We start from the raw sequence: 23,288 nt of genomic DNA on the forward strand, positions 1-23,288 counted from the left end.
TCAATCTGTATGCTGAGCAAATAATCCGAGACGCTGGACTATATGAAGACGGGGCATCAGGACTGAAGGAAGACTCATTAACAATCTGAGATATGTAGATGACACAACCTTGCTTGCTGAAAGTGAAGAGGACTTGAAGCACTGACTGATGAAGATCAAAGACCGTAGCCTTAGGCATGGATTACACGTTAACATAAAACAAAAATCCTCACAATTGGACCAGTAAGAAACAGCATGATAAACAGAGAAAATGTTGAAGTTGTCAGGAATTTAATTTGGATCCACAGTTGATTGATCCACAATCGATGCTCTTGGAAATAGCAGTCAAGAAATCAGTGACACAGAGCATTGGGCAAATCTGCTACAAAAGACCTCTTTAAAGTGTTAAAAAGCGAAGATGTCACTTTGAGGACTAAGGTGCGCCTGACCCAAGCCATGGTGTTTTCAGTCGCCTCATATGCATGCCAAAGCTGAACAATGAGTAAAGAAGTCCAAAGAAGAACTGATGCCTTTGAATTAATGTGTTGGCGAAGAATATTGAATACACCACGGACTGTCAGAAGAATGAACAAATCTGTCTTGGAAGAAGTACAGCCAGAATGCTCTTTAGAAGCAAGGATGGCAAGACTTCATCTCACATATTTTGGACATGTTTCAGGAGGGACCAGTCTCTGGAGAAGAATATCATGCAGAAAAGAGGAAGACCCTCAACAGGATGGATTGACACATTGGCTGAAACAATGGGCTCAGACATAACAACAATTGTGATGGTGGCACAGGACGTGGCAGTGTTTCATTCTGATGCACACAGGGTTACTATGAGTCGGAACTGACTCGACGGCACCTAACAACAACAACCTACAAGTTTATGGGCTACTGTTTCTACTGATGTTGGTCAGGCCCTATCAGCTGAACAAATTAAGATTCAAATACATACCTCTAAACCCTTACCTATAATTTCTCAATACGCTTTAAAACAAGAAACTAAGGAAGGACTTGTTCCTATAATTCAAGGCTTTTTGGCTAAAGGCTTAATAATCCCTTGCACTGGTCCTTGTAACACTCCAGTTTTCCCTGTTAAGACACTCAACAATCGGGCCTGGAGATTTGTACAAGACTTGTGTGCTATTAATTGTATAGTAACTCGAAGATTCCCTGTAGTTCCTAACCCTCACCTGCACCTCTCTAATGTCCCCCCTGAAGCTACTCACTCTACAGTAGCTGATCTTTGCAGTGCTTTTCTTTTTGGCATTCCAATCCATCCAGACAGTCAATATTTACCTGGTCCGTCATGCCCCATGATTTTCCCAAGTCCCCCACCTGTTTTTCTCAGATTTTACATGCCGATTTTCAGGCTTTACAGTTCACTCAGGTCTACATTATTACAATATGTGAATGATTTACTGGTCTGCTCTACTTCTCAACAGGCGTGTTTTACCGATAGTAACCTGTTGTTACAAAATTTTTCCAGAGGAAGTCACCAACCTTCCAGAGAAAAATTACAGGTAGCCTAGCCTTTTGTTAAGTACTTGGTACATACTGTTTCAGCAAAAGGGATCACTATAGACCTCAAAAGACAAGAGACCTTCTTAGCTTAACCTGTCTCTACTACCAAAAAACAGTTGAGAGAATTTCTAGGACTCTGTGGCTATTGCAGAACTTGGATGCCTAGTTTTTCTTGGCTGACTCAACATCTTTACCATTATCTAAAGAGTTCAGAGCCTGACCCCTTCCAGCTCTCTGGTGATGCCCAAAAACTGTCACCCCACTAAAAGAAGCATTAATTAATACTCATGCTCTAACATTTCCTAATTATAATTTAGACCTTTCATCTTTTTTTCCATGAGATTTCTGAGAACGTTCTAGGAGTCCTCACTCAAAAACATGGAGAACAACAGAGACCTATTGGTTTTTATAGCATCCATCTGGACCCTGTCGCAAGGGATTACCCTCCTTGCTTTAGAGCAGTCGCTGCAAATGCTAGGCTAGTCAAGTCCACAGCAGATACTGTTTTAGGAAATTTTCTTGACATTTATCTCCCTTATGTGGTGTCAGCCATTTTAAATTAAGCACTTTAATTCAACACCTATCAGCCAGCAGGCTAACTTCTCATGAAGTTCTCCTTTTGGCCACTTCTCATATTCAGTTACATACTATGACCTCTCTCAATTCAGGTACATTGTCACCTTTACCTAATAACGACGACCATCTACCCAATGATTGTTTGTATCTTACCGAATAGCTTTTGTCTCCTAGAGCAGATTTACAAGAAATCCCTTTATTGAATCCTGATTTAGTTCTATTGGTTGATGGGGCATATTTAAAGCATGAAGCTACCAGTTTACATTACCAGCGATTATATGCTGTGACTGCCTCAACCAAGGGCCTAGAAAGTGGTACCCTTCCTGAAGATACTTCAGCTCAGCAAGCTGAACTCATTGCACTCACGAAGCCTTGCAAATTGGCTTCTGGACAGTCAGTAGATATTTTAAGGAACTCCAGGTATGCTTTTGTAGTTACTCATGATTTTGGCATGTTATGGAAATAAAGAGGTTTCTTAACTTCTAGAATCCAAATTAAAAATAGGCCCTTAGTAGCACACCTCTTAGAGGCCTTTTTGCTCCCCTCTGAGATTGCTGTAATTAAAATCCAGGTCCACCAACCCAAAGGAACTCCATGAACAGAGGAAATTAAAGGAAACAGCTGAAAGAGCTAAACAAGCCGTTTCCCAATCACCCTTTGAAGATGCCGTCCTTGTTTATGACCACGATAATTCCACTTGCGATCGTGATGGAAAAGAGAGAATAACTAATAATAATAAAACAGGACGCTTGTAAATATGGCACCAGTAAAATGTTGCCCACCAAAATTTCACTTGAAATTTCAGAATCACTTTGTAAACACCAACAGCTAACCCCCTCAGAGGAAATTAGAGAATGGGAACAGGTCAGCTGTCATCAGGATCCAACCAACCACTGTACTGTGGACTGGGCCAAATAAAAAAACTCATTTTTCCAGAATGCTTACATGTTCCTATGGTTAGAAATTACTGGCATGATAATATAGGAATAGTGACAGATGAACAAATCAGGGCTTTAGAAGCCTATTGGTGGGGAGAGCTTTCTGTTGCTGTACACCATATTTTTTCTCATAGTTTTAAAGATCACCTTCCACTTTGTTTCAATCCTGTTAATGCTCCTCACAAGATTTTAACAGTTATGTATGGTCCCTCACATTGGTGGACTGTTCAGATGATGACCAACCTGTTAATAGCTTGTAGAGAATCTCTCGAGGCCTGGAGGAATTGTCTTTAGGGATTTTTTGACCATCAAAAATCAGCCCCACACGAAGAGGTTGAAAAATGGAAGAAACATGGTTGCTCCCAAAGCCCCATCTCTGGGATATGGATGGGACCAAACCAGAACTCAGTTCTCCCCAAAGCCCTGTAAGCCCCTGCATTGGAGGCATTGCACATGAATACCCATTTGGGAAGAGATAGGATGATAGAAATTTTAAAGAAATATTGGTTGGGGCATTTTTAGGAAGCAGCTGAACAAGTAGCTTCCCAATGTTTGATTTGCTCTCAATTTAATTCAGGAAAACCTTATACAGCTCCACCTGGGAGATTCCCTTGCCATCAGGACGAATGCTTGAATGGCAGATTGATTTTATCCAACTCTTCCCCCCCCCCAAGTGGTTACAAGTTTGTGTTAGTAATGATTTGTAGATTTCTCACTGGGCAGAATCTTTCCCCAGTGGTCAAGCTATTGCTGAGTTTATGCCTAACAAACTTCTTGAGAACATTATTCCAACTTGGGGAGCCCCAAGGGTCCTTTTTAGTGACCAAGGCCTCTATTTTACTGGGCATATAATTAAGGAAATTTGTAAAATCTTCCCCATTTTTCAAAGACATCATTGTCCTTATCACGCTCAATCCTCTAGTCTAGTTGAAAGAACTAATGGTATGATAAAAACTCAACTAGTCAAAGTTTCCAAATCCTTACAATTGCCTTGGACGAAGGTGCTGCCTCTGGTCCTTTTAAATTTAAGAACTACTCCATTTGGACTTCACAAATTTTCTCCTCATGAAATTATCACTGGACAGCAAATGGCCCTCCCTTTTTGGGCAATGTGACCTGATTCAAATTTAGTTCAATCTTATTTGTTTCAATATTGTAAATCCTTGATTAAATATTCTAAAGAATACTTTATACAGGTTAAGGAAGCTTTTGATAATGAAAAGCAAGAAATATCTAAATTACCTAATGTTTAACCTGGGGATCCAGTAATGGAAAAGATACCAATTCAAAGATTCAAATTTCAATGAAAAGTACCTTATTTTGTCCTTCTCACTAATCCTTATGCTCCTAAGTTACAGGGAGTTAAGGCTCGGATTCATTTATCCTAACCGATTAAAGCTCTCACTCCCAAATGGACTGTTGAGCCTCATGAAGGTTTGAAATTAAAATTCAGATGCCACCCAGAAGAGAAGCAGATGATGGCTGGGTAGACTGCTTTCCTGAGATCTTCGGACCTGACGTGAAACTGCCTATACAGCCTGCAGTAAAAGTTAAACTGGTTGCCTTTTTCTTTATAATATTTGATATCTTCATATTATTAGCTGTTATGCATGATTGCAGAATTATATCTGGTAGTTTTGGTGATCATATTGTTCCAATTGTTATATTTGAAATAAGTTGTTTAAATGAGGGCTTTAACTCTTTCTGAATTTTTCTTAGTCACTGGGATCATAATTTTTAGTTGTTGTCTTAGTCACCTCGTGCTGCTCTAACAGAAATACCACAAGTGGATGACTTTAACAAAGAGAAATTTATTTTCTCACAGTCTAGTAGGCTAGAAGTCCAAATTCAGGGCATCAGCTATAGGGGAAGGCTTTCTCTGTCGGCTCTGGAGGAAGGTCCTTGTCAGCAGTCTTCCCCTGGACTAGGAGCTTCTCTGCCTAGGAACCCAAGGTCCAAAGGATGTGCTCTGTGTGTCAGTCTATCCCCTGCTTGAGCTGATTTTTTTTTTTTTCAATATATCTCTCAGTGTTACAGTAATCAGAGTACAGATGCTGACACTACAACACAGTTGCTGTGTAGTTGATTCTGACTCATGGTGAACCCATGTGTTTCAGATCAGAACTGTGCTCCATAGGGCTTTCAATGCAATCACGTGCAATTTTTCCTCTCAATAATGACCCACATAATTCTTAGGCTTTCTTCACTTTTCTTCATTCTTTCTTCTGATTTTTCCTCAAACAAATTGGTATCAAGGGATTTCTCCTCAATTTCACTCAGCCTGTCTTCCAGCAGGAAACCCTAATGGCGTAGTGGTTAAGAGCTATGGCTGCTAACCAAAAGGTCCGCAGTTCAAATCCACCAGGCACTCCTTGGAAACCCTATGGGGCAGTTCTACTCTGTCCTATTGGGTTGCTATGAGTCAGAATTGGCTTGACAGAAATGGGTTTGGTTTGGGTTTGGTCTTCCAGTAATTCAATTCTGCTGCTATATCCTGACATTAAATTGTCCATTTCTGAGAATTTATTGTTAAACTTTTGAGTTTCTAGTTGCTGTTTTTGTATGATTTTTATATATTTTGTCATTTTGTTCTTGTATTGTTTTTCTCGATTCTTCTATTGCATTGTCTGTATTTTTCTTGTTTTTTTTTTTTTATGGTACTTCAGGTGAAGCCTTACAGAACAAATAGTTTCTCATGAAACAGTAGTACACATATTGTTTTATGACATTGGTTAACAACCCCACAACATGTCAACCCTCTAACTCCTCAACCTTTTTTTTTTTGGTGAAAGTATTTTTCTTGGTTTTATTTGTGTTTTCCTTGATCTCTTTCTTGATCTTTTGGAGAACCCTGTATATTAGTCTTTTGAATTCTTTTTCAGGTAGTTCCATTACCATTTCTTCCTCTGAAAGTTTATCTGGTTCTTTATTTTGGTCACTTGCTGGAGCCATTTTCACCTGCTTCTTTGTGTGATTTGGTATTTTCTGTTGTCTCCAAGGCATCAAAAAAAAAAAAAAAAGAAACTCATTGCCATCGAGTTGATTCCGACTCATAGCGGCCCTATAGGAGAAAGTAGATCTGCCAGTAGGGTTTCCAAGGAGCAGCTGGTGGATTTTAACTGCTGAACTTTTGGTTAGCATTTGAGCTCTTAACCTCACACCACAAGCACTCCCCAAAGCATCAAGATGTTAGTATATTTATTGATTGTTGTATATTTGTTTGCTGCATCCTAATTTTTTGTTTTGATATATCCAAGTAGGTCAGGTATGTGTGCTACTCTGGTCACTAATCTGGCCTCACTGGAGCTCTCACCTCCTGTCTTCTGGTGGGTGGGGTGGGGACTGGGTGTGAGAGTGCGAGTCTCTGTTTGCTGGTCTTGCAGTGCAGTTGAGTCTACAACTGGTGTTTCTGGTGAGATGATGTGTCTGTCTGGTCAGGTGGACCTGGGTACAGGGAGTGTTCTCTTTGGTCACTGTGTTGGGTATTGTGTGTGTGCACTGTTGGTTGAAAGGTGTTCTGGTCGAGGGTGTCCAGATCATCAGTCACTGGGTGAGTGGCACGGAAACTTTCACTGACGGTCCCTGGCAGGCTGGGCTGGGTGGGAGTGGTTGGAGTGGGTGCAAGCTTCTGGTTATAGAGGAGGTGTGATGTGGGGGGGCAAAGTAGGGAGGATTTCGCCAGCCCACGGTGCACAGTTGGAAGGCATGCCCCTGCCTGCTACAGCATGCTGCGGGGGAGGGTGTGCCACTGGTCCTTGGTCCCCAGGTGCAGGTGGTTTAAGGAAGTAGAAGGCCCTGCTGGACCACGGTCCCGGCAGTAGTCACTAGGCGTAAGAGCGCACGCGCGCCTCTGCTAGCCTGGTCTGAAAGGAGAGGAATGTGAGTGACAGGCATAAGAGCACGCTGACTCGCGGTTGTTGGTGTTCACCTAGTGGGGTGGGGTGGGTGATACATTGGCTATCTCTTGTGTGCTTTTTGGCAGGCAGGAAGGGCTAAGTGGGCAGCTTAAATCATGCTAGACCTGTCTGCCAGAGCTCTACGGGGTCGGTGAGGAAGAAGGGTGAGGCGGGCAGTGGGGCCTGCATCTGTGTGGCATTTGTCACTTGGCATGGTCAAGCAATGAAAGAGGCAGGACAGGGGGCTAAGCCAAACCGGCATGGCCTCCCTGCACTCAGCAGGGTCAGTGGGCAGGAAGGGTGGGTCAGATGGTTGTGTCCGTGACTGAGTGGCCAGCCAGTGCTCAGTGCAGTAGGGCAAATGGAAAAGGTGGGATGGGGCCAAAGTGGGGCAGTACCTACCTGCTGGTGCTGGGGTTGCTCAGGTAGCATGGAAAGGTGGAGCAGGGCTACTGCCATGCCTGAGCTGCCTGCCAGTGCTTGGGTCACTCGAGCAGGGGGCCAGGCATGGCCAAAACTGCCGGACTGCCTGCCTGCACTCGGGTTGCTTGGGCTGCCTGTTGGCGCTCAGCTCATTCTCTGTGTCCTCATGGGCATTCCATTGAAGTTGCCTCCCGTGCTCCTCACCTGTGATCTCAGCTGTGTTTGTCTCAAGATGGCCCCAATGTGCCACGCCAGTTGGCTAGGCACGTCCACTCAGTTTTTTCTTGTTTGCTGTTTTCAGTCAGTTTCTTCTTCCATTCAGTATTCTATCTAGTTCTTTATCCCTTCATTTCATGCTCAGGATACCAGGACTGATATCTGTATCTCTTTTACTTGGTTTTTCAGGTCTTTGCTGCAGAGGGATGGTGTGTTGTGTCTGACTTGTCTACCACTGTCTTGGTTATCTAGTGCTGCTATAACAGAAATACCACAAATGGATGGCCTTAACAACGAGAAGTTTATTCTCTCACAGTCTAGCAGGCTACAAGTCCAAATTCTTGGCATCAGCTCCAAGGGAAGGCTTTCTCTCTCTCTGTCACCTCTGAAGGAAGGTCCTTGTCATCAGTCTTCGCCTGGACTAGGAGCTTCTCTGCACAGGAACCCCAGGTCCAAAGGACACACTCTACTCCTGAAGTTGCTTTCTTGGTGGTATGAGGTCCCCAACTCTCTGCTTGCTTCCTTTTCCTTTTATGTCTTGTAAGATAAAAGGTAGTGCAGGCCGCACCCCAGGGAAACTCCCTTTACATTGGATCAGGTATGTGACCTGAGCAAGGGTGTTATATCCCACCCTAATCCTCTTAAACCACACACAGAGATTATGATTTATAACACAAAGAAAATCACACAATGGAGGACAACCACAAAATACTGGGAATCATGGCCTAACCAAGTTGACACATATTTTGGGGGGACACAATTAAATCCATGACAACCCCCTTTGCCTAGCCACTCTTGAGTCAATCTCTTTTGAGATATAAAAGAGATTAAGCAAGCAAGCATGAAGCAGAGATAGGAAAGAGAGATGCCATGCCATGTGAAGATTGCCCAGGAGCAGAAGCTCAAAAGAGACAAGGATCTTCCTCCAGGGCTGACAGAAAGAGAAAAACTTTCCCGAGAGCCGGCACACTGAACTGTGACTTCTAGCCTCCTAAACTGTGAGAAAACAAATTGGTTTGTTAAACCATCCATTTGTGGTATTGCAATTATAGCAGCACTAGATAACTAAGACAGACTTGGTACCAGGAGTGGGGTGCTGCTCTAACAAATACCTAAAATGTGGAAAAAGTTTTTAGATTGCCTTGAAGAGACTGTTGGTAGAATTATGGACGTCAAAGGCAAATCTGGTGAGGACTTAGAAGTAAGTGAGGAGAGCTACAGAGAAAGTCTCTATTGTCTTAGAGAATGGCATGAGCAACAGAATATTGCTAGAAATGTGAATGTTAAATGTGCTTCTGCTGAGGCTTTAAAAGAAAATGATGAACATGTGCTTGGTTAATGGAGGAAGGGTAATGTTTTTATGCAGTGACAAAGAACTTGTCTGAATTATGTTCAAATGTTTGGTGGGAGGTAGAACTTGTAAGTGATGAACTTGGATATCTGGCTGAAGAGACTTCTACGAAAGATCTTAAAGGGGGCACATGGTTTCTCCTTGCCACTTACAGTTAAATGCAAGAGGAAAGAGATGGACTTAAAAATGAACTGTGCAAACTGCAAACAGAAATTAAATATTTGGAAAATTCTGTTGTACAAACTAAGGTCATGTGTCCTACAATTTTTACCAACAACATGGCTACACAAACTTTTGTTGAAGAGATTAAGCCTGTGACTAACGAACTACCACAGCGGAAAACCCATCAGCTTAGACTGACAGAGAAAGAACGAAAGGAAAGAATGCTGTCTGCCTCTTGGAATTCTACAGGCAGGAAACAGGCCAAAGGAGCTACATCTGTTGTCCTCCAAGAAAAGAAGCATCCCTGGAGCAGCTCAGAAATCAGCAGAACTGTTGGAAGGAGCACAGGAAGCAAGGCTGCCTCTGTCTCAAAGGATAGGGCCATGGTCTCTGGAGTCTCAAAGGGTAGAGCCATAGCCTCCTAGATTTCAAAGAGTCATGTCTTCACCCAGCATGGAGCTGCCATTCAGTTTGGCCAAGAGGATGGGGCTGCTGCCCAGAGCTGAGGGGGTGGAGCTGCCATGCCCAGGTGGCAGGAAAATTGGTCCTGCTGGGGTCTAGAGGGTGGGGTTTCCACTCAGATGAACTAGGAAAATGGAGCTGCCCAAATTCAAGGGAGCAGAGTTGCCATCCCAGTGAGCCTAGAAAGTAAAGCTGAAGCCCAGGTCCGAGGTACCTCCACAGAGAATCCAGAGAGAATGGCCAACACCCAGAATCTGGAGGACAGGGCTATTGCCCAGAGGGTCCCAAAGAACAGAAGATTATTTTCAAGCCTTGAGAGCTAATGTAACTTGTTCTGCTGGATTTTTGACTTGCTTGGTGCCTGTTATCCCTTCTTCTCCTTCAATTTCTCGTGTTTGTAATGAAAATGTCTACCTTGTGCCTGCTCCACCATTGTACTTTGGAAACAGATAACTTGTATTCTAGATTTCACAGGTTCACAGATGAGGAAGAATTTTGCCCCAGGATGGAATCTGCCTAAAGTCTCACCAATATTTGATTTATATGATTCAGAAGATGAGATTTTAAACTTGGAGTGGATTTAAGACTTCTGGGATGAAGTGATGGGGTCAATGTATTTTTCATGTGGCAAGTACATGAATTTTGGGAAACGAAAAGGTGAAATGTTATGGATTGAATTGTGCCCCCCCAAATTTGCATTGTAAATCTTAGCCTCTATGCCTATTCCCTTTGGGCAATGGGTTGTCTTTGTTATGTTAATAGACAGAATTAGTGTAGAATGTGTCTTGAGTCAATCTCTTTTGAGATATAAAAGAGATTAAACAAGCAAGCAAGACAATCAGAGATGGTGTCTTAGTCATCTAGTGCTGCTATAACAGAAATACCACTAGTAGATGGCTTTAACAAAGAGAAATTCATTCTCTCACAGTCTAGGAGGCTAGGAGTCTGAATTCAGGGTGCCAGCTCCAGAGGAAGGCTTTTGCTCTCTTTTGGCTCTGGGGGAAGGTCCTTGTTATCAGTCTTCCCCTATCAAGGAGCTTCTCAGTGGAGGGACCCTGGATCCAAAGGACACTCTATTCTCCTGGCTCTTGTTTCTTGGTGATATGAGGTCTTCTTGTCTCTCTGCTCACTTCTGTCTTTTATCTCAAAAGAGATTGATTTAAGACACAACCTAATCTTGTAGATTGAGTCCTGCCTCATTAACATAACTACCACTAATCCCACCTCATTAACGTCATAGAGGTAGGATCTACAACACATAGGAATATCACTTCAGATGACAAAATGGTAGATAATCACACAATACTGGGAATAATGGACTAGCCAAGTTGACACATATTTTGGGGGGAACACAATTCAGTCCATGACAGACAGGGAAACAGATGCCAAGCCACATGCAGATTGCCTAGGAGCAGAAGCTCAGAAGAGACAAGGATTTTCCTCCAGATCCAACAGAGAGAGAAAGCCTTCCCCTAGAGCCAGCAACCTGAATTTGGAGGTCTAGGCTCCTAAAGTGAGAAAATGAATTTCTGTTTGTTAAAGCCATCCACTTGTGGTATTTCTGTTATAGCAACACTAGATAACTAAGTTATGTTTCCTTCACAGCATCAATTATGAAGTATTCCTTTCTTCTCTATCTTTTGGGAAAAGTTTAAACAAGATTTGTGTCAATTCTCTAAATGTTTGGTAGAATTCCCTAATGAAGCCATCTGGTCCACAACTTTTTTTCTTGGGAGGTTGTTGATCACTGATTTAATCTCTTCACTTTTTATGGTTCTGTTGAGACTTTCTATTTCCTCTTGAGTCAGTTTGGGTAGGTTTTGTCATTCTAAGAATTGTCCATTTCATCTAGGTTATTCAGATCATTGCCATACAGTTGTTTATAATATTCTGCCATAATTCTCCTTATTTCTGTTGGGTCTGTTGTAATGTTTCCTCTTTCATTTCTTATTTTGGCTATTTGCATCTTTTCTCTCTTTTTTTCTTTGTCAGCCTAGCTAAAGGTTTTCAGTTTTATTGATCTTTTCAAAGAGCCAGCTTCTGGTTTTATTGATTCTCTCTATTGTTTTTCTGTTTTTGATTTTATTTATTTCTGCTCTAATCTTTGTCATTCCTTTCTTCTTGTAGGTTTAGGCTTAGTTTGCTTTTCTCTTCCTAGTTCCTGAAGTTTTTCAGTTGGGAGGTTGTTTGAGATCTTTCTTCTTTTCATGTAGACATTTATCGCCATAAGTTTCCCTCTGTGTACTGCCTTCACTGCGTCCCATAAGTTTTGGTATGTTGTGCTGTCATTTTAATTTGATTCTAAGAAATTTGTGATTTCTTTTTTGATTTCTTCATTCACCTATTGGTAGTTTAATATTGTGTTATTTAATTTCCATGTGTTTGTGTATTTTCCAGGGTTTTTTTTTTTTCTGTTATTGATTTCTAACTTCATTCCATTGTGGTCAGAGAAAATACTTTGTATGATTTCAACCTTTTTAAATTTATCAAGACTTGCTTTGTGATCTAACATGCAGTTTATTCTGGAGAATGAGCCATGTGCACTCTAGTAGAATGTACATTGTGCAGTTGTTGTGTGGAGCGTTCTGTGTGTGTCTGTTAAGTCTAGTTGGTTTATAGTATCATTCAGGTCCTCTGTTTCCTTGTTGATCTTTCTAGATGCTCTGTCCAGTACTGAAAGTGGTGTATTGAAGTCTCCAACTATTATTGTAGTGGTATCCATTTCTCCCTTCAATTCTATCAGTGTTTGCTTTAAATATTTAGGTGCTCTGATGTTGAGTACATATATATATATTTATGATTGTTAAATTTTCTTGATGAATTGACTCTTTTAGCACTATATAATGTCCATTTTTATCTCTTCTAACAGATTTTGTAATTAAGGCCTACTGTGTCTGATATTAAGATTGACACCCCAGCTCTCTTTTGTTGTTGTGTGCATGTAATATTCTGTTCCATCCTTTAACTTTCAACCTATTTCTGTCCTTGGGTAAAAGGTGTGTGTCTTGATCATGTTTTTATCCATTCTGCCACTCTCTGCCTTTTGATTGCAGCATTCAGTCCATTTACATTCACTGTAATTACTGATAAGAAGTGACTTACTTCTGCCATTTTATTATTTTTTGTGTGTGTTTCTTAAGCCTCCTTTGGAACCTTGGCGGTGCAGTGGTTAAGAGGTCAGCTACAGCCATTCCTTGGAAACTCTATGGGGCAGTTCTACTTTGTCCTATAGGGTTGTTATGAGTCAGAATCAATTCGTTGGCAGTGGGTTTGGTTTGGTTTTGGTTTTCTCCCCATCCACTTGTGATATTTCTGTTATAGCAGCACTAGATGACTAAGACACCATCTCTGATTCTCTTGACTGCCTCTTTCATTAGTGTTGATTTGGGATCCATGTAAAATGAAATCCTTGACAACTGTAATATTTTCTCTGTTTCTTATGATCTTGCTCATTGGTACAGTTGTGAGGATTTTTGTTTTCTTTACGTTAATGTGTAATCCATTCTGAAGGCTATAGTCTTTGATCTTCGTCAGTAAGTGCATCAAGTCCTCTTTGCTTTCAGTAAGCAAGGCTGTGTCATCTGCTTATCAGATGTTGTTAACGAGTCTTCCTCCAATATGATGCCGTGTTCTTCATATAGTCCATCTTCTCAGATTATTTGCTCAGCATACAGATTGAATAAGTATGATGAAAGGATACAACCCTGATGCACACCTTTCCTGATTTAAACCATGCAGTATCCCCTTGCTCTGTTGGAACCACTGCCTTTTGCTCTATGTAGAGGCTATGCATAAGCACAAGTAAGTTTTCTGGAATTCCCATTCTTTGCAATGGTATCTGTAATTTGTTATAATCCACACAGTCGAATGCCTTTGCATAGTCAATAAAACACAAGTAAACATTTTCTGGTATTCTCTGCTTTCAGCCAACATCCATCTGACAACAGCAATGATATCCCTTGGTCCACATCCTCTTCTGAATCCTGCTTGACTTTTTGACAGTTCCCTTTGATGTGCTACTGCAATCATTTTTAAATTATCTTCAGAAAAAATTTTACTTGCATGTGATATTAATGATATGGTTCAATAATTTCTGAATTCTGTTGGATCACCTTTCTTTGGAATGGGCACAAATATGGATCTCCTCCAGTCAGTTGGCCAGGTAGCTCTCTTCCAAATTTCCTGGCATAGATGAGGGAGCACTTCCAGTGCTGTATCTTGTTTGTTGAAACATCTCAATTGGTATTCCCTCAATTCTCGGATCCTTTTTTTCACCAATGCCTTCAGTGCAGTTTAGACTTCTTCCTTCAGTACCATCAGTTCTTTAAGTTTTTTTTCAATTGTATTTAGGTGAGGGTTTACAGAACAAATAGTTTCTCATTAAATAGTACACATATTGTTTTATGACATTGGTTAACAGCCCCATGACATGTCAACACTCTCCCTTCTGGACTTTTTTTTTTTTTTTTTTGGTGAAAATATATATAGCCAAACATACACCATTTCAAAAATTTCTACATGTACAATTCAGTGACATCGATTACGTGTACTGTCAGTTCTTGATTATATGCTACCACCTGAAATGTCTGTATGTTGACCAATTCTTTTTGGTACAGTGACTCTGTGTATTCCTTTCATCTTCTTTTGATGCTTCTTGCGTCATTCAATATTTGCCCATTAGAATTCTTCAAAATTGCAACTTGACGCTTGAATTTTTTCTTCAGTTCTTTCAGCTTGATAAATGCCAAGCACATTTTTCCATTTTGGTTGTCTCTCTCCAGGTCTTTGGACATTGCATTGTAATACTTTACTTTGTGTTCTTCAGCTGCCATTTGAAATCCTCTCTTTAGCTCTTTTACTTCATCATTTCTTCCATTTGCTTTAGCAGTTTCCGAGTCTCTTCTGACATCCATTTTGGTCTTTCTTTTCTTTTCTTTTTAATGACCTTTGGCTTTCTTCACGTATGATGTCCTTGATGTTACCCACAACTTGTCTGGTCTTTGGTCATTAGGTGTTCATTGCATCAAATCTATTCTTGAGATGGTCTCCAAATTCAGATGGGATATACTCAAGGTCTTATTTTGGCTCTCATGGACTTAGCTTTGTCAGTTCTTCAAGTATTTCATGTTTTTGCCCACACTACTTTCTGCAAAAAACTCTTAGGTAAATGGAGCCTTCAGGCTTTGCTTACCATTTCTTCTCCCTCTCTGTGATAGTTCCTTCTTTCTCCTCAGTTTAAGTAGGATTTGGAAATTACAGATCTCAGTTTTCAACTTTCAGTGGCTCCCAAACACACCAGAGAACACGCTGTGGTCAGTCTGTTCACTATCAGGCATCACCAGGCTCGCGAAATACCGAACAGTAATCAATCTGTCCACTAGGGGTGCAATCCTCTCTCTCTGGTTATTACTCCCTTCCCTTTTCTGTGTCTACAACCATGGTTTCTGTTGGAAAAGCCACGCCCAGCAAGCCCCTTTTAGGGCTGGGTGTTGCCCTCTGATTTTGCCCAAGGCTTTCGTCTCTGCTGTGTTGCTGCTTATATCTGACCTGGCATTCAGGGGAGGCTGAAACAGACTTTCTTCTGTTTCAGAAGTAGGAGGGGCTGGAACTCCCCAGAAGGACCTTGGAGAGATTTCTCTTGTTGGTTTCAGAGCCACAGTGGCCCTGTGTTGGTTGGGGGAACAGTCTCCACTTAGGTGACCTGCCTCTGGCTCCATTTTAGGGATCCTTCTGTAGGAGTCTCTATCAGTTACCAGGTGTCACACTCCAGATGGACCCCTAGGGAGGTCTGCCTTCTTGCTGTGAGAGCCTGCCCTCTACTCCTGAAGCCTGCTTCCTAGAACATAGCAGCCTCTGTCAGCAGTTCTCAGCACCAGCTACAAAGGGGAGATGACAGACCCAAACTGACTCCCAAGGAGATTGTCCAGTTGGTTTCAAAGGCCTGAGCTACAGGGCTCACAGGCTGGCAGGTAGAGTGCTAACTATGGGAGCAGAGACCACTTCATGGGCCTTCTCTAGCAGTTTGCAAAAAAGTGGCAACCAACAGCTACCAGATGGGGAGGTGGTGCCGCACTCCGATTAGATACCTACAAAAGTCTGCTTTGTTGCTATCAGAGCCTCCTCCCCGTCCCCGGTATTGTTAGCTGCGAGTGCATCCTCCACTCAAGACACTTGCTTCCTAGCACAGAGCAGCCTCAGTTGGAAGTTCTCATCACTGGTCAGAAGTGGTGGCAGACTAATCAGACTTAATGTCCAGGGAGGTCTGTCTGTTGACTTCAGAGGCCTGAGCTATGGGATCTGCAGGGAGGTAGGTAGAGTGCTGACAAAGGGAATGGACTCCACTGCAGAGTGCTTTCTGTAGCAATTTGCAGCAGACTTGGAGTTGGCAGAGTCCAGCTGAGGGAGGGGCTGTCATGCTCCAAACAGACCCCCAAGGAGGTTTTTTGGAAATAGATTGCCAGGGTGTTCTTCCGAGGCACCTCCTCCTTTAACAGTGGAGTGTCTAAGCTGCACCACCTAGGGATTCCCTTCGTCTGTTACGTGGAGGTAATTACGCTGCTAATCCTGCAAGGGTTCTTGGGTGTTGAGTGCGATAACGTGTCTATAACCTGAACACCCTCAATCCCTGAGGAGTGAGGAGGGGTATCTTCGTTACCCTGACCCCCCTGCACTGAATTCCTGCTCCTCTGACTCTGTGCTCACAGCTCAGTGCTCAGGCCCGTAGCACCTCTTGGCCTCACTTTACCACTACAGGAACCAGCTTCTTTCCCCCATCCTTCTGTAACACCTGCTGGAAAGCTTCTTACTGGGTGTCACTGCTTTACTCAGGTATGGACACACAGCGGTAGGGAGGTCACACCCACCCTGTTGGCTGATCCACCTCTCGCCTCTTCTGTGCTCTGTCCCATTTGACTTTATGAAGAGAATGGCTTCTATTCCATGAGCGGGGTGAGAGTTTGCTACTAACGTAGAGGACTCGAACAAGAGGAAAATGACTACAGAGGGAAGCGCTGGAGCTGAGGGTAAGGGCTCCACTGAGGCTTTGGGAGCCTGCTTTGCTTTCCCAGTCTGTTTCCCGTAAGGAAAATGAGGCTGACCACAGGGGTGCGCGGGCAGCACGAGGCCAGACCTATATGGCGCTCACGGATGGTGGTGTGTATGTCACGGAGCCTAAGCCCAAGGAACTCAGCTCCGCTTCAACAGAAAAAGTTAGATCAAAAACGGGGTTTTAGCCAGCGCCCTGGGCTGTCCATGCGTGCCAACCGGAACCTCCTTTTCGTAATCTCGCGCGCCGATGGGCGGGGCCCGGAAGTCGTCAGTGAAAGCCACCGCGGAGGCGTTTCCCAGGTGTAGCGTGTGAGGCGGCGAAGGAGACTTCACTCGGGAATCACTACCGCTTTGAAGAATGAGTATTTTAAGAAGAGACTGGAGACGCTGTTGCCCAGTGGCTGTTGTCAGCGTCCATGACCCGCGTGGCTCAGAAGCCGCTCTTGGGACGGCCAATGGTAGCCGCAGGCCGCGAGGATTCTGGGAACTGTAGTTCTGGCGGAGTTCCGCGGCCGGTGACTGCACGGAGCGAGCGAGGCGCTCACGGGTCCTTGAGCTCCGAGCGTCTTTTCCCCGCGGAAAGGAGGGTCAGGAAAGCAGGGGCCTAGCGTTAGGGCCCAAGGTGGAGCTCGGCGGGCAAGGGAGAGGGCCCGACGGCGGGCGGGGGCTGCGCCCTGGAGGTTCAGCGCCTACGGTTCCGGATGCTCCATTTTTGGAGAAGGGGGCGCGGCTGAAGACGCGCGTTTGGGGCAGGGAAGTTGTGCCAAGACCCAGCCTTGACTCCTTGAGTTGTAGGGCGCTCCGCGGACCGTCCGTCTCCGGGTTGGCGCTGGGGCGAGAGAGACCTGGAATTTCGAATTTCCTTTTGGAAAGGGGTGAGATTAATCTGGGACAAACAATTCCCGAAAAGAGAGGGCTGCTCCGGTGGTGCATTCTCGGGGTTGTTCGGGCTGTGGGCAGGAGTGCAGCCAGGGGCAAAAAGACTAACAGCCCTGATGGAGGGGGCGCGGCGAGGGGTATAAAACCCCGGGGCTTTTTGGTGGGGAGCGCTTACTTGGTCCTGTATTTCCGGGTCATGGTGGGAATCCAGGACTTGCCGTGCGTGGCAAGGTTTGTGAGTTTTCGGTGCGGGCTGGGACGTCCCAGGTGGTAGTTGAGTGGAGGGTGGGGGGTTGGTGGTGTCTCAGGACCTGCTGTGCTTTGGTGTGTTGCGGGGGTGCAGGTGATCGGAAGTGAGCTTGATATTGGTGTGGTATCCCTAGGGAGTCGTGGGAGCGTTTTATCGGTCTGGAGTCCCTGGGGCTTTTAGTGGGTGAGGGAGATTTTGGCCTGAGACCGACAGCGAAACGTAGTCTGATGGTGGGAAACTGCACCGTGGGGGCCTGCATCTAGGCAGTTTTTTTCTGAGTGAAGGGCAGGTCGGCTTCTCTAGGACCTGCTGTCCCTGTGACTGCTGGGTGGCAGGGATCCGCTCTACTTTGTGATAAAGATCTCTGCTTTAGTTGTTGTAGGCTGGGTGGCCATTTGGCTTATTTTCCGTCCCCCTGTCTGTTTCTGCCTGGAGTATTGGGGTTCAGCTGGCCACCTCTGGTTTGTGGCTGTGGGGGGGTTAGGTCAGGCGGGAACCTCTGAGGGCTGTTGGCTGACTGTCCAGATGGCTTCTAGCATCACTGGTGGGGTCCAGGTATCAGGACTTTCGTTTTTAATATTTTATTATGGAAAACTTTTAAAACTAATGCTTAGAATAGTACAGTGAAACCCATGAACACATCAACAGATTCAGCATTTATTGATTCGTGGTCAATCTTATTTCATCTACATCCTCTCAACCCTGTGTGGATCCCCTCTGAGAGGTGTTGCACCCCACGGGACGGGTCACTACTGACATTATCACTGGCCTGCCTGGCTACAAATGTGGCACTCCACAGCTAGAGTTCAAATCTACGCACTTTAGTTTTGTCACCCTGAGCAAGATATATGCCCTCTCTGTGCCTCAGTTTATCAAGACCTGGAAGTGTTTCTGGTATGTTTTGTAAGTGTTACTAAATTCAGGTTCCCACCATTCTTGTCCCAGCGGCATTTCATCCTGGCCGGTGGATTCCCAGGACTGTGCCAGCTGCTGTGGAAACGGAAGTAATAGTTGCTGTCATTTAGTAAGTAGTTGTTCTGTGCTGGACGCTGGACTTTGTAGTCACTGCGATATTTGATTTCCTCAGCCAGTTTGAAAGTTGGTAATCAGAACTCCCGTTTTATAGAAGTTAATATGTGTAACATGGCCAGGATCGGGATTGGGAGCTTCATCAATTATGCGTGTTCTCCTATTCCTGTTTCATCCAGTACTTTCCAATCCCCATTTTGTTCTCCCTGCTAGAGTATTTGGAAGCAAATCTGAAACACCATACCATTTCACCTGTAAGTACTACAGTATGCATTTCCAACAGATAAAGATTATTTTTTGAAAATATAGCTATAGTACTGTTATTCCAGTCAACGAAAATAACAGTAATTCCTTAATGCCTTAATACCCAGTTGGTTTTGAATGTTTTCCATTTGTCCTAAAAAATGTCTTTTCACTTCAATCCCTACTGGCTTTCAGCAGTAAGAAGCATGAGTGGTAGGAGCATCTGGAATCAGCAAGGTGAATTCTCCCTTCCGCTTCCGTATTCTTTCCGATTTCCCATCCATCTCGTTAGCTATTGCGTCGTCTGAATTCCACCTTGACAGGTAAACCCCTCGGTTCTTCCCCTCCTTTCATCCGTGTTCCTGTGCTACCCAGGTTGTCATCTCTTCTCCACATTTTCACTTCCCCTCACCCTGCCTTTTGAGTTGTTCCTCTGAGGTAAAAATGATGATGCCACTCACTTCCTAAACAGGGCCATTTCTTATTGCCTACCTCTGACTCTGCCCGAACTCAGTGGTTAACGGTGACGGTTCCTTCCTTTAGGTAGGCCCGGGTGTTGCCTGGGCCTTGGCTTGTAGATGATCCTCACATGGCATCGTCTTCCCACCAGGTGTGCATCTGTATCTGTTCTTTTTTTTAATAACTCAGAAGTGATTATTAGATTTAGGACACACTCTACTATGAGCATGACCTCAACTGGTTGATTGATTACATTGCATTAAAATGCCTTGGAAGGTGATTGCATTATCTTATATGTGTGGTAATTAATTACATTAGATTACATCCACAGGTATAGGGGTTAGGACTCCAGCACATATTTTGGGGGGACATAATTCAGTCCATAACAATTACTCATTAGCGTTAGAAGGAGATTTAGTTCAGATGGCTTTTTACCTTTACTGAGTTCTGTCCTCTGCTGTTTTTATGTATTTATTCTCCTGGCTCCCTCTGTAATGGGTCATCCCAGTTCATTATGTAACTCTGCTGAAGGCCCAAACTGCTGTCAAGCAACCCTCTCTATGTAGTTCTGTCTCCTGAGTCTGCTAACTCCCAAACCACCTTTAGAGCTACGGTTGGTAAAGACTATGCTCTCCTAAGCTCCTGTGGTACATCAACATCCTTTCTAGTTTCCATAATCCCGCCGACACCTTTGTAGATAGTCCCTTTAGTAAACCCTCCCCAATTACCTAGCTGAGTTGCCATCTTTACCTGGCTTATTTGGGGACAGTGCACTTTAAAACATCTATGTTAATGATATTGGGACCAAGGAAATGATATACCTGGAAACTCTTGAGATAAAATACCAAGAATTTAGAGAATGTTCCTATCAAAAGTTTTCTGTAATTCAGTAGCAGCTTACAGAAGATAATGTACTTGAAATATTTTTATTTTTATAAGGAAATAGATTTGTCACAATGGACTTGGCAAACAAAAGGGGAAAGTGAGATTTATCTAGATGTGCCCTATATGAGTTATGTCCTTTGCCATCTCTGAGTTTCTTATACTGAAATGAAACTAACATAAGGTTGCTGTTATGGGTTGAACTGCGGCCCCCTAAATGTGTTTCAAGTTGGCTAGACTATGATTCCCAGTATTGCATCCTTGTCCACCATTTTGTGATCTGATGTGATAATCCTGTGTGATAATCCTGATGTGATAATCCTGTGATAATCCTGTGAAATCCCAATCTCTGCCTGTGGTTAATGAGGCAAGATTAGGTTATGTTAAAGGGGGGTTTCACTGGGGTGTGGCCTGCATCACCTTATATCTTAGAAGAGATAAAAGGAGAGGGAAGGAGGGAACTCATACCCCCAAGAAAGAAACATCAGGTGCGAAGCACTTCCTTTGGACCTGGCATCCTTGCTCTGAGAAGCTCCCTATCCAAAGGAAGATGATGGCAAGGACCTTCCCCCAGAACTGGCAGAGAGAGAAAGCCTCCCCTGCAGCTAGTGCCCTGAGTTTGGATTTCTAGCCTCCTCGACTGTGAGAGAATAATTTTCTGTTAGTTAAAGCCATCCTCTTGTGGTATTTCTGTTATAGCAGCACTAGATGACTAAGACAGTTGCTATGAGTTGGAATCGACTCGACAACAGTGGGTTTGGTTGTGGGTTTAATAGAAGGTCACACCCATGGCATGTTGTCATCTAGAATTTTTTGATGCAAGTTGTGCTTACAGTGTTTATTTTCTGCAGGTTTCATGTTATATTTTACAGTCACAGATAGTATTTCATCCATGAAGTGTTTTATACTGTAGTGAGAGAGAGAATGATGTACACTGGCATGAAAATAAGACAGTTCATTTATCTAGGAAATAACAATAAACAGATAAAAGTTGCTGTTTTAGAGTTATATATGTTATAAATATTTAAATCTCTTTAAACCCTGTTTCCTCCCAGTGTTTTCTTATGATGCTGTTCATGCTTACAGAAAATTGAAAGGTATGTTACACTGAATGTCTGTATGCCCCCCTACGTGAATGGATAGATACGTGATGAAGCAAACAGGGAAAAATGTAAATAATTGGATCACAGTTGTCAATGGAGAAACTCTGGTACTTTGTTAGGAGTAATCAAGAAATGTTATGGAGGAACAGAATAGTTGTTGCTGGGCAGCATAGTATAAAATTACAGTGTGCTCCCGTGTTCAGAAGGAGATACATGTTTTTTATACAGGAAAACCATAAGCATATCTTTCTCTTTCTAACCACAAGCGTATCTTTGTGCATGCTTTATCTTCACCACAGTTGGTTCTCTTTCCTGTTTTTCTGCTTTCACGGTTTTTCTGTTTTAGAAGTTATGGGTTATGTATTCGGAAGAGAGCAGAAACAAACACAAAATGGATTCTGATCCAGACCTGTGTGAGCCATGTCAGTTATGCCGCGTGCCTCCGTTAGAGTGCTCCTGCACCTAGTTTCACAAGAAGATTTTCTCAGGTAAATGTTTCTAAATTACCAGTTTATTAGAAGAATGGAGGTTCCTCCTCCCATCCGAGGGTACAATCACCACAAAGTTGTAGTAAAGCAAGAAGAAAGATTGTATTCGGTATGTGTTCCAGGAGGCAAAAGTGAGAAATGGACAAGCATGCTGCCAGAGCCATGTCTGCCCGAGTCCAAGGAATGTTACAGAATCATTAGTATATATTAACATTACAAATGGGTAAAATCATTAAAAGTTTCACAGTTTCAGAGATTGGCTAAAAACTTCCAAAATCACTGTGATTCTACATTTTGAATTCTCTTTCTTAGTAATCATTGGTACAGATTTCAGTAATGACAGAAGGGTCTTCTTTGGTCTAACACATCTTACTATTCGCTAAATGCTAATAGAAAAGATAGGAGTGGAAAATATGTGGGTTTTTTGTGCTCTGTCTAACCTTTGTTTATGTGAAATGTTCCCTAAAAGATGGTTTCCGTTTTGGCCTAGGTATTGCTTTTGTACCTCAGGGCCCAGTTGATGTGTCCTCGTGAGTCCTTGTTGCACCAGCTCGGTCACGTTCTTTATACTTGAGGACAGGGAATAATGGCTTCAATTTTACCTCCTACATCACTCCCTTAGTAGATTTTCTCATGTTATTAAACGGTCCTGTTATTTTTGTAATAAAATATGCTCGGTCATGATGTACTATAATTTTTGAAGGTACAGCTGCGTTCAGTTTGCTAGTGTTTTGTTTAGGACTTTTGCATCTGTGTTTCTAAGTGGAATTGACGTCTTGTTTTCTTTTTCTCTAGCGCTCTTGTTTGCTTTTGGTGTCCTTGATGAATGAGTTAAGAACTATTTCTTCTTATTTTTTAATGCTTTGTTGTTGTTATTAAGTGCTATCAAGTCAGTTTTGCCCCATAGTGACCCTGTGCCCGACAGAAGGAAACACTACCCAGCCCTGCGCCATTCTTAGAGTTGTTGCTGTGCTTGAGCCCATTGTTATAGCCACGGTGTCAGTCTGCCTTGTTGAGCCTCGTTCTCTTTTTCCCTGACCTCCTACTTAATGCTTTGGGGCACTTAATATTTAGCACAGGAATCACCTTTCCCCTAAACTTTGCTAAAACTGGCCAATAAAATTGTCTGAGGCTTATGCCTTTTGGAGAGTGATTCTTTAACTGCCTTTTCATGGTCTTCTTTGGTTAATAATGTATATATATTTTCCTTCCCCATTTTTTGAGTCTGTTTTAGAAAACTTGGATTCTCCTAGGAAATTACCCATTTCTTCCAGATACTTTAAATCACACAGTTGAACTGATACAATTTTAAAATCTCCATTTGTAGACATGTTACCTTTTTAGTCCTGAGACAGTCAGCCTTAATGTTTTCTCTGTC

The 23,288-nt window shown here is 43.1% G+C and overlaps 1 protein-coding gene across 10 annotated transcripts in view; it reads left to right on the forward strand.

Annotated features, from left to right (window-relative positions):
* Window positions 1-17,524: 17,524 nt before the first annotated feature.
* LOC101342053 (zinc finger protein 343-like) overlaps window positions 17,525-23,288 on the forward strand; it is a 112,845-nt gene continuing 107,081 nt past the window's right edge. For 3 of the 10 annotated variants that reach the window (XM_023742772.1, XM_023742764.1, XM_023742768.1), the window contains exons 1-2: window positions 17,736-19,588; window positions 21,375-21,910. The gene's annotated coding sequence lies outside the window, so the exon portion shown is untranslated. Of the gene's footprint in view, window positions 19,589-21,374; window positions 21,911-23,288 lie in introns of all 10 variants that reach the window. The other 7 variants (XM_023742762.1, XM_023742756.1, XM_023742741.1 and 4 more) reach the window with 6 other exon arrangements.

Source organism: Trichechus manatus, unplaced genomic scaffold (genome assembly GCF_000243295.1).
Source record: "Trichechus manatus latirostris isolate Lorelei unplaced genomic scaffold, TriManLat1.0 scaffold00008, whole genome shotgun sequence".
NCBI classification, from domain to species: domain Eukaryota; kingdom Metazoa; phylum Chordata; class Mammalia; order Sirenia; family Trichechidae; genus Trichechus; species Trichechus manatus.